This window comes from Dicentrarchus labrax, unplaced genomic scaffold, assembly GCF_905237075.1.
Source record: "Dicentrarchus labrax unplaced genomic scaffold, dlabrax2021, whole genome shotgun sequence".
In the NCBI taxonomy this organism is placed as follows: domain Eukaryota; kingdom Metazoa; phylum Chordata; class Actinopteri; family Moronidae; genus Dicentrarchus; species Dicentrarchus labrax.
The window spans coordinates 23,142,207-23,155,123 of NW_026136701.1; positions in this window are offsets into that span (position 1 = coordinate 23,142,207).

The following is a 12,917-nucleotide window of genomic DNA, read 5'->3' on the forward strand; positions in this document are numbered from 1 at the left end:
TTATTTAAAAGTGGAAAAGCTCCCTATTTTATATCAGTATGATCCAAACAAAATACATCTCATCAATAAAAGTGGAGGATTTATAGTAAACAAAAATAAATTATTTATATTATTTTTTTTATATTTTAGTGCAAAATAAATCAAAAGAAACTTTTGAAAACTAAATATGAAAAGTATTTTATTGTGTTGTCTTTTTATTAAAAGTTTCCTGAAGTTCAGTTTTTGTAGTTTGTAACTTTATTATATTGTAAACAAAAACAATTGAACAATAAAGTTAGAACTGCATGTGTCTGGTTAATGTTAGTAATGTATGTTTAAAGTTACAATTAAATGTTTAAAATGAGTAAATACAAGTTATAAAGTGGGGTTGTGTTCGCTAGTAGGAATATAACGTGAGGTTATGTGATTGTTTATTCTGATTTTATAGTTTTACGTTATAATTTAAGTCAGTATTAATAAGAATAAGTCACTTTAATCAAGTGCTGCACGATATTATAAAAATATATTATAAAATATTGCGATATGATTCACAATTAGTGAGAAGGACATCTAAATTTTAAGTTAAAACAAAAGAAAACAACAAACAATTGTGTTGAAGTGACGTGTGTTGAGGTCAAACAAATGAAGAAAATACAGGTAGGGAATGTTTGCAGTGCTACAGTACTTCATTATAATGCTGATTGTCACATATTTTACCTTTTTATCGAAAAAGAAATCGCAGCTTTTTGCAGTTTTGATATTTCAACTTGGTCATATTGTGATTTCTGATTATATTGCGATTAATTGTGCAGCCTTACTTTAATCCACTGGTTCCCAATTTGGGGTCAGGTTCCTTCAAAAGGCTCAAATCTAAAGGGGTTTGTGAGATGATTGAGGAGAAAAAACAAACTTATCTGACCCCAAATTTGTGTTCATTCCTTGGACTTTTCTCTCTCAATGCTTTTTGTACTTGGTTTAATCTTTAACAATGTGTTGTAGTTTAGACATGCATCAGTTAATCTTAAAAGTAATATATATATTACTACTACATAAATGTAGTTAAAGTGCAATATTTCCTTCTGAACTTTAATGAAATAGAAGGATAAAGTAGATACTCAAGTATTAATTAGTACCTCAAAGTTGTACTTAAGTACAGTAAATGTGAATGTACTTTCCACCACTGCATAAATGTTTGCTTATTCTCAGGTATTAACATTATAAAACATACATGTCATTTGTATTTATTAATTATTTCCTGTATTATAGCTGCTACACATTAAATACTATAAAATATGTAAGTTTTTGAGATCAACTTGTTATAAGAAACTAACTTTTCTCCCCTCTCGTGGCATATTTATTTGGTAAATTGTCAGTATATGTGATATTATTCCTGTTTAAAATCTGCAGGTAGAAGGAGGCGAGAAGAGAGAACAACAAAAACAACTTCAACTTTGAAGCATGATGATGATGATGTCGGAGGACTCCTACACTTTAATATGGTGAGAAATATAATTAATGTCTTGATGTTTGTGATAATTATTGTTTGTTTAGTTTTGTATCACCATATATAAATGTTAAAACGTTTAATAATTATATGTTCAAAAGTGACAGTGCAGTTCAAAAGTGCTTTCAAACAATATTTATTAGATCAATTTCAAGCTTATTTATGTAGTTAGAACCCAAATTGATGGAAAAAAATGTTTTGTTCGTGCAGCCTTCGTCAACATCAGTGTTACTGATCGGCCTGAAAGGTTGTGCATTGATTGACAGGTGTGATGTGCCTCTGAGCATCCAAACTAATTTTGACAAATAGCTCCGTGTGTGCAGCATCACAAACTGCAGCGGCGTGAAATGAGCTTTAATTACTGGCAGTTATTACAGCGCTGACGTTGTTTGTGCTTTGTTTCGCTCCAGCAGACACCGACTCGTTTGGTTTGTAGATGAGCTGAATATGTTGTTGTTGTTGTTGTTGTTGCTGCTGAAGGTGAACATCTCCAAACATCTGCGTACGATGTGTGTAGATTCAACAGTTATTGTGGAGATTAAAGTCGGTAATTGCTGCAGCGCATTTTTGACCCGTGCTATCCATAGCTCATCTATAAAAAGACAGAAATATGACTAGAACAGGAACCTTTTCAGTCGATGTTGTGTTGCTTTATATTCAGAAAGCATTAAACACAAACTTAACAAGTTCAGAAAGGTAATGGTTATTAGTATAATAATTCATATCTAATGCTCGCAAGATTCAAAAAACTTTTTCTGAACTTTAGGGGCTCCAAAAATGTGTTTAGTTTGTTGAAATCAACATTGAATAACTTTATTAGACTTACTAAGACAGTGGTTCCCAATCTGAGGTCAGGATCCCCACTAGATGTCCCCAAAGCTGTGTTATTTTAAAAGTTCCTAAAGGTGCAAGGGGAAGAAAAATAAAAGGAAAGGTGTAGGAGCAGGGTTCCCACGCGTCCTGGAAAACCTGGATATTTAGAGACTTGTTTGCCAGTAATGGAAACACCTTGAAATTGATCAAAATGACCAAATATCCTGGAAATAATTGTATTTTAATCCCCTCACTCAGATCACCTATGTAAACCAGGGTTAGAGGAAAACTGTAGTAAACCGGAGACCCACTGTGGTGAGAACAGTGGGAGAGCAAGTATCCTATATAAACTCCTGACCCTGAACCCTTCATCATTAACAAAGGAGGAATAAAACAGGAAAGAAATGTGTAAATATGAGACCTAACAGTAAATTATATGGCCGTTTGTGAGAAAGTGTCAAGAAAACTTCTTGAAAATGATTTCTTTAAAAGACTGGGAACCCTGGTAGGGGACAGTTTCAGGCACTGTTTGACCATCAGACCAGCTCATCTGTTGAAGCACTCTGACACCTTTTAGGCTCAGTTATACCAGCTAGCTGAAGGAGCGATAAAGGACCCTTTAATCAGAGCTTCTTATCAACACTTTGATGCTTTCAACAGCCAATTGAAAACCTGTAAATATTCAGTACAGTAACAGTACTTCAGAAGCCCATTGTTCTGCCTGGAGCTTCTATACCAGTCCCCTCCTCATAAAACAATGTATTTATTCAGGTTTCCCACTTGAACGCACATAATGTAGCTTTCAGTAGACAAAGCCATCAGCAAAATGGTGCATTATGAATATTCATAATAACGTAGAAAGTCTTCAATTTGCACAAAAACCACCCACGCTTACATATTTATGCCTTTTTATTGTGCTGTCGTTTGCTTTGGGTAAAAGCAGCAGTAAAAAAGCTCCATTATGAGCGCACACTTTCATTACCCGGACATTACAGTAGAGTGCTCTTCAAAACATCTACTTTACAGTCACCTCAGGGAATACTTACACAGGTGAAGAAATAACTTTTCTAATACATTGGTCCTTTAGAGCTGATTTAAGCAGAAAGTGTTGAGATTGTAGTGTTGAACAGAAAAAGCTCTCCTGGCTCTGATAAAACCGTTTTTTGCTGCTTCTCACTCTCCCACCTCTCCTATCTCATCACCAATTTTTCCTGTAATTACACATAATTGCTTTTCTGCACCAAAACTCACTCATGCAGATAATCTCCTATTTGTCTCTGTGAGAAGAATGAATGTTAGATTACACAGATTTACACTTTAATGGAGCTTGGCGTACTTTTACAGCGCACACGTGCCACGTTCGGGGCAGCCGTGTGTGCGTCTGCAGAGCGGTTTAGTGTTTTCAAATGATTCAGAATTAATCACATTTCCAATAAATCACAATTTGAAGCAACTAGAGTGATAAAGTGAAAAATGTTTTGAATATATATATATATATATATATATATATATATATATATAACCCAGGGATCCATGTTTTTACGCTGGAATGACTTAATCAAACTTTATTAAAAACAATTTGTACATATTTACAAACTTCTGTATATAATTTATTTAGTGTAGTCGTATTATAATTTGACATCTCTGACCAAACTCACTCATCTTACATGCATTTAGCCTACATAGATGTTTGTGTAAGCCTACTGTATATTTCAAATCCCTGCATTAATATTTATACACAAAATCTGAGTTGACTCATTGTCACATGTTGTTGGGTTTGTGGATTTAAAGAGATGTTTCCTGTGTGATTGAGGTTTATTCCTATACTGTTAACATCACTGTAGATCAGTGGTCCCCAACCTTTGTCCTTAAAGGTCCAGTGTGTAACATTTAGGAGGATCTATTGGCAGAAATGGAATATAATATTTATAGGTATGTTCTCACTGGTGTATAATCACCTGAATATAGGAATCACCTTCTATTGAGTCAGCCATGTTGAACCTGAACTATGTTTCTGCAATAGTCCAGGAAGGACAAACCAAACACTGCCTTGTAGATCGGGCCACCGTAGTTTCTCTTGCACACTTCATACCCCGATCTCACTCCCAGGTTGTCAAATACAGACGGCAACGGTGTTCAATTAGTTGCAATCTACAACGTCACCACTAGATGCCACTAAATCCTACATACTGGTCCTTAAAGGGACCTATTTTATGTAATTGAGTAATGCTTAACAATAACAGTACATAACAACAGAATGTCAGATAACGCTGGACATGGATGACCACACATTTGCCCGGCATTTCAGGATCCCCAGAACCCGGTTTGAGGTCCTTTAAAGGTACCTACAGGAGGCTGGCCTGCGAAGTGACCACTACCAAGGGTGGCCTCCCCTGCCTATTGGCAAGAAGGTGCTCATGTTCCTGTGGTACATGGCCAACCAGAACTGCTTCCGGGAGTTATCTGACAAGTTCAACGTCTTATTGTCATCAGCACACCACGCCATACTCCAAGTGCTGACCATCATGTCCACCCTTGGCCGGGCCTTTGTCTCTTAGCCTACAGGCTGTGAGAAGAGGGTTTCTGCCACCAGTTTCTTTTTTTCCAGACCTTTGCCGCAACGCCGACATCAGCCAGGGTAGAGTCATCATGAAGCAGGCATTTGGGAGGATGAAGTGCAAGGTGCTTGAGAGACTTGCAAAACACATGCACTGTCACTGTGGTGAAGATCATTTTGGCTGCATGTTACCTTCACAACTTTGCCCAAGGTGTCTTGATAGGATGTGAAGAACACCGACGTGGATGTCCAAGAGAGGAAGATGGCAACAAGTTGGAAGTGGTGTTCTAGCAAAGTTTTGGCAAAACCAAAGACTCTTCAAAGTTAAATAGGTGCTTCTATCTACTTCCCATTTTTTGGCTTGTATTACGTTTATGACGTATATTGCTGACACTATTCCTGTGTTTTGTAATAAAAGTGTTAAACCTTACATTTGATGTTTCTTTATTTATAAACCAGTTTATTTAATGGAGGAAAATGGAAAGGCTTGTGTCGCACAGTAATCACATTGTAGAACCAAATAAAAACATTTAAGTGAATGTGTGTCTGAAAATATTACATTCCAGACTCAATGGGCAATATACAGTTCACACTTGCATTCATATTCCAGCTTCATCACACTTACTTACAATTAGTGTTTCTTTAGTTATAGACCAGTCTATTTAATGGGGGGAAATGGAAAGGTCACATTCCAGACTTAACGGGCCATACAGTCAGTGTCATGTCACTCTTATGTAGATACCGTCAAGTAAAATGTTGCCAACATTTTTCTTCATTTTGAAATCTTTGGCCACAACTATGCACTGACATGGTTCATACTATTTGTGGGTGTGATGGTTCATATTATTTATGGGTGTGATAACAATGCAAGGTATCCTTTGCATGACTGCAGTGAGATGCCTTTGTAACTAAACACACTTGGGTGACTTTCAAACACACTCTTGGATGAGTTAAACAATATGTATGTGTTTATTTTAAGACAAAAAGTTATAATAAAAGTGCAAAATAAGAGTACAAAACAAAATGTTAATTTAAGTAAAAAAAAATAGAAAGTTGAAATAGTACAATTGTATAAAAAAATTTAAAAAATATATTCAGTACAAGTCAGAATCAGATTTATTGCCAGGTAGGTTTTTACACATACAAGGAGTTTGTCTTGGTGCAATGGTGCTTAAAATAAACAATCACACAAAAAATGAAAAGATAATATATTGTCGAACAACTGGATGAGGACACTTTGATCTTCCCTCACCAACCTCATCTCCGCTATGGTATCTTCCTGTCGCCTCTGGGCAGCAGCATCAGACCTCTCGAGGTAGGCCAGGAGGTCATCCTCCCGCCTCTGCCGCTTCCGCGACCTCTGGGTGCCAGAGGGTCTGGTGGGGACGTGGGCTGGAGTTTGACTGGGTGAGGAAGAAGCAGGAGACGGGAAAGAGGAGCTTGTGGACTGCACTGGAGAGGGAGCTCTGGTGGGCGGCGCTGACAACTCTGTGTTGCAGGGAGATGATGAGGTATCCCAGTCTGCTGACGCTGGTGAGGGAGCACTGCTGGACTGCCTCAGTGCATCTGGTCGGCGTATCACGACACCAGCACAATCGCTCCCCACAACAGGTGGGTCCACATCACGATTTCCCCCAATTAGCTCGTCCATCTCCGCGTAGAACTGGAAGCGGACAGGCCTCCTTCCCGTCGACGCGTTATTGTCCTCCACCAGCGTCAACCACTTGCGTGCCACCTTCTCGTGCTGGAACTGCTCCCTGAACTGTCTGCCAAGTTTCCCAGCCATCTCCTCCCACAGCAGTCTCTTCTTCTTCCCCAACTTCAGCCGCCGGTTGAGGTCATTGAGGGACTTCTTAATCCCCATCTGGTGGATTAGGAAGAGGGTCTGTTCTTTGTTGAAGCCCTCATTCACAGGAAGTGGTGCAGTAACCTGGACATTGCAGGTATCTGAATCATAAAAAAGAAACAAGTCAGCACAGTACTTTCAGCACCCAGGGATAAATGACTGTACGCTCATGTTTACAGTATCATGCTTTTTAATAACTCACCCGTGCAAGTGCAATCTGCCAGGTGCTCATCTACAAAGTACCTTTCTGCATTCTGGTACAGGTTGCCCGGGTAAGGCACGGTCCTGTCCTTGTCCACAAACGCAGCCATGCTGTGGTTGAGGAAGACTAAAAAGAAAAAAAACACAATGTCTGTTACAGACTGCAACTTGGTGTATGCTGTGAATGAACGCCACAAAACTGTGATGTGAAACCCACCTTACAGCAATCTACAACCAAGAGTGAAATGATAATGTTTTTTCGGACACAACATTTCAGTAATTCCATTACTAAGTCTTACATGTCAATAATATTTTGCCCTTTCCCAATTTCAATTTCAGTGGTGTCGCGTCTTTCTCGAGCCACCAGGGGCAGTGGCAGGCTAACCAGCTCGGGGTACTCTGAGGAGCCCCGAGTGGGACGGTTGATATTACGAACAAAAGGGGGGTGTCTTGGTGAAATGTCGTGAGATAGCTGCGAAATTTACACTTTCGTGTAGACCGCAGCACAGCCACAGCCCTATTTCAGAGAGAGAGAAAATGAGAGTTAAACTGTGATTAATATAGATAACTCATATCAGCAACCGTGTTCAGTTTCTATTGCATTACACAAGTCACCAGATCTATCAAAAAAAAAAATCATAAAACATCAAGATATGTGTCCATTGTACTTTTCGCAGTAGTATGTAGATGCTTTAAGATTAAACAGGTTACATTCACATTCATCAAACGTTATCTTAAGCTTCTTTATCTAAAGTTTTTAGAAGAAATGCGTTACATAGAAGACTATAGAAGCAACACTCACAACAGACAACAGTCAACGTCGTTATTGTTTTTAGCACACCGGCAGCTCGTTTGCTGGCCTTCGAGTTAAAGATGCTTTTTTTGTAACGACACAAAAACGTCTATACACGACCAAACATACTGAAATGGGGACATACCGATTGCGTCTTCTATTTTCTTCTTCCCGGAGCTTGTTTAGAAACATGATCTCTAGTTCTTGGAAAACGTCCAGCAATAACAAGACACTGGTGGCATCCATGTTCTTTCCGACTCGTCGTGTAGCAAATGCCCAAAGACAAACTGGAACCGGGGATTTGAGGGGACAAATGGATATAGTTACACACATATTTAAAAAAAATACCTGTGTTAGGTCTCAGCTTGTTAAACATATGCTAGTAACCAACATTATAGTAACAATATGACAAAAACTGCTGCTGTTCATTATTTACTAAACAGCAGTTCACATAAAATCAACTACAGACAACCATTACAACTTTAAATAAACTGATAAAAGATGAATGATAAATAAACTCACCGTAAGAAGAGAAAAAGATCACGTAGTTCCAATCCTTGAAAAGGGTTGAAATATCTCTCTCGCACTGTCTCTAAGCCTTGCAAATGCAAACACAGCTCCTCTCCTCTGTGTTCTGCAAAAAGCAAGACCAATTCTAAACTTTGAACAAGCCATTTATACCTTAGCACCAAACGAATTCAGCCAATCACAACGCAGGACAGAAAGGGGGCGGGGCATCAACACAAACACCCAGGGGGGGCGGCTATGGCTCAGAGGCAGAGCGGGTTGTCCCCTAATCGGAAGGTTGTTGGTTCGATCCCCGGCTCCTCCTGCCACGTGTCGAAGCATCCTTGAGCAAGATACTGAACCCTAAACTGCTCCCGATGCACAGCATCGGTGTGTGAATGTGTATGAATGAGTTAGTTTCTGTTCGATGGACTTTGCCATCATTGAGTGAATGTGTGTGAAAGGGTGAATGTGGCACGTAGTGTAAAAGCGCTTTGAGTGGTCGGAAGACTAGAAAGGCGCTATACAAGTACAGGTCCATTTACCATTTACCTGGAAAAACAACATGATAAACTAAAGTTGTGACAATGATTGCAATCTTAACTTTACAGCACAAACTCATGTCATAATGACTTTAATTGTAAACTTAATACAATTTAATAACTTACCAAATTACCCAAACACGACTAAAGAATACTCCACCATATAATGAAATGATTATATTACTGACACACTTATTGTTATAAAGATACAATTCTTCAGAGATGCCTTAGTCATTGTTACATTTAAATGTTCATTTAAATATATATTTTTAATTTATAACTTTTTGCTTCTCACTATACATGATCAATCTAATTAAAAATAAAACAAAAATCACTGAAATAGGTTTTTTATTCATCACATCTGAGCCAGTTTCACAATACAAAGCTCACACTGAAACATCATACACACATAACACACAATTGTTAACTACAATTATAAATAACAATGTACTACAAATAATCATCTCCATCTCCCAAACTGATATTTGTGCAGCAAAAAACACATTGACTTGTAAAACTAGTTGGACTCATTATTTACTGATTTAAAATAATCTCCATTGATGCTTAAGATCATTATCCATCAGCATAATGTGGAAATCTGTAGGTTACTTTGTATTTCATGACAATCTGTGGTTAAGATAATCTTTGTCGTACTAATCTTTCATGTAAATTTCTATGATATAAATATATGAGCTAGCAGTACACCATTCATGTACATGGCATTTACCTACATGCAGCACATTACTGAGTGAAAATAATGCATTGTTCAGCACATCAGCAGTACTCCTATATATCTCTAAATACATGTAACTGTTATAAGAAATAATGAATGCTATTCTTCATCAAGATACTGACCATCAGGTAAATAAACCTGCCTTGCAAATTACACAAACAGAATGGCTGAAACTGGTGGTCACCAACACAGGATCAATGCTTACTCCAATGTGTTTGTGAACACCACTGATAACTAAACACCACATTATTTTCATAGAAATGCACAAAATAGCTGCTGCTGTGACTGCCTGTTAACAGCACATTACACATCCTCTTCCAACTATGGAGACATTCCTCACTTAGACAAAGAGAGCAGCACCAAACTGACCAGTTGTGAGACTGTGTATGCTTGACTCTGCCAGTTCACGAAGTCTGAGCAACCTCCTGTTCCTAACATCAGTTCTTATATTTCTGCAGATAACACACATAGCACAAGATGGTATAATCTCCACCCCTTGTCCTCTTGGTAGCTTGTCTCCACGGATGGTGTTGATGGGGTCGCCAAAACCTGAGTTGTTTTTCACGACTGGAAGGAGTCCTTCCTGTGTTCTATCATTGTTTTTACAAGCTCCTGATACTGACCTCGGAGGTCGTGTTTACCGCTATCTCTCCCAAAGGATGTCATGTTATATCTGCAACTACCCACACTCTTCTCCCTTATACTGTGCCTGCTATTCATATTCATTAGTAAGTTACAATTCTATAACACATCATACAAACATCTAATATTCATTACTTTATTTCTGTTATTAGTATTCCCTTAACAGCCCTTTATCAATGTAAGCATAATCAATGTAAGCACAAGTAAACATATTTCTATTCTAGTTAATAATCATACAGGTAAATATATAGAGTATAAATCACAGAATATCGCAACAAAACACGCTGTTTTTCTTCATCTTAACTGTTTATAACACACATAATTTGACATATACTATGTTAAAATAAGGTCTCCATATAACCCGTGTTCGATCATTAATTTTACATGAGGTGTCTTGCTGTGGTTTTGACTTTTGGCTCGAGTGGAGTATGACTGACAGGAAGCCTAATATGAGCAGAAAGCTTTAGCTATGGGGTGAATCTTTTATTTTGGTGGGGAAAGCTCACTAATGAAAGAAGAAGAAAGAGAAACACTAAGTGATCAGGGAAGTATTGTGAAAATGTGCTCTGTTCTTCTTTTTGTGCTATTTTCTGTCCCTTTTAATGGAAGCCGACAGTTTGAGCCGTCCTTCAAAGTAAAAAGGGTTTGTTAAAGGATGTTTGGAGCCGTTATTGAACTGTGGTAATAATTGGTTCTGAAGAGGCGATTCGCTGTTTGTGTAAAGGTCGAGTGGCGCTGATGTGCTGCTGTTTTCGTATTTTAACTGTGGAAATGCAGCTGTATGTTGGCTGAGAGTTCTGACTGAGTTTGATTATGTGCTTCTCTCCTTTATAAATACAAAATGATCAACACGTGAAATGAAATATAATTCTGCCCATTAATAAGGTCATTGTTCATCATTAAGTCCACAGCTGTGAAAGAGATCAGTTTTTAACTAAATATGATTCAAATCCAATATTTTAAAACTGCCAATGATCAGAACTAGAGCTGCGACACAAGGCCTTCTTGATTTTAAGGGGTGCAAGAAAATATATTTAAAAAAACCCCAAAACATTTGGTCTATATCTCAGAATTTCATTAATCATTAATTAATCATTTTTCTCATAAGGAGGAAATATGAACACAAGCTATGTTCACCTTCTGTTAAACAGCCTTGTCAGCATTAGAAAAGTTAAAACAACTAAAGAGCCAATAGAACAATGGAAAGTATCAGCGAGAACACAACGCTGAATCTGTCAAAAAATACGCTTTTTAAGTCTGTATGATGTTTGAATACAGACGGAGAATCAGGAAAACTCATTTCTGATGCTCACAGGAAATAATCTGCTCACAACTCATCCGACTTGCTCGTTTTACACAAACTCCCTGCAGTTATTGTGTTCACTGTTTGGGTACAGTTTATATCAGCTGTTCTGTTCTGTTATTGTTAAGCACTGAATATAACATTAAAATCCCTTTTAAAGAAGAAGGTTTGGAACCACTGCTTTAAATAGTTTTTCCTCTAATATTTTGTTTCAGAAATCAGACTGCTATGTAGTCACGCTCATGCACACTCATACATCCATGATTAGTTACGAGAGGTAAAATTTAATGGTTCAAAAACGGGGAGTGTGGGACCAGGAGGACCACTCTTTTACCCCAATTTCCACCAAATTAGCTCTTCACAACCCGTTCAACAGCAGCCAACAGTTAATAATCTTCACCTTAAGTAACCGTAAGTTGTTTTTCCCCTATCTCTGTCTCAGTACAATGCTTTGAAGGAAACCTTCTTTTCCACACAGTGAACATGGTTAGAGGAATATAATGTGCCACAGAATTTCATTACTGCCTATTTTAACGCTACTGGCCGCTGCGTCGGCTCTGTAATTACATATAATCACATTCAAGAACATGCTGCCTGCTGGTACCGTTCCTGTATCACATCCAGACATGTGTCACTCAGTAATTGTTTTGTACCTTGTGTGTGTGTGTGGGTGTTTAATGGAGGGACATTGTTGGTGGGGGGGGGATCAAATAATGCCTTCCTGAAAATGTGGTGTTATCGTTTATGATGAACAACTTTCTGTCTTTTTTTGTTTTTGCCTCAGGAGAAACCACACCACTGTACCCAGCAGAGATTACTGAAGAGCGCCACCTCAGAAACTCTCCACTGAACCAAACTGAGGTACATTTTAAAGTCTGAACTATTAACTTTTATAAAAAAACATTTAAAATGATGCAGTAATTATTGCCTCCGCGCTGCCAGTCGCTCCCACTTTGTACAGTTTTACTTGTGTTTCTGTAACACCTACTGTTATATAAGGGACTATTAAATCTACAGTTCTAAGGGCTGGGTGATAACTCAGTATTATTGTGGTTAATATGGTCTCAGCATGTTATTGTTTTACACATTTCTCTTTCTCACAATCACTAACAGCCTTTTTTTTCTCCAAAACTCATCACACAGTTAGCACAACATTCACAATTCGTGGTGTTTTCACAGAATTTGCAGCCATTTAACACATTTCACTTATGTTTTTTTTTTTACATAAAAACTATCACAATACTAGAATTATGCATCTCTATGGTCTTATTTACAATTGCACAGAGCATAAAGCCTCTACCTCTGCAACAGCTGTATTGAAACAGCTGATGAGTGTTATTGAAAGAGTAGATTAAAAAAACAAAAAAAAATAATTTATTTAAATTAAAAAAAAAAAAAAAAAAAGTGATTTCAGTCTCAGTCAGAGACATAGCCAGATTCTGAAGTTCTTTCAATTATATAACTAACAAACTATATAGTATAATTAGCATTTGAACC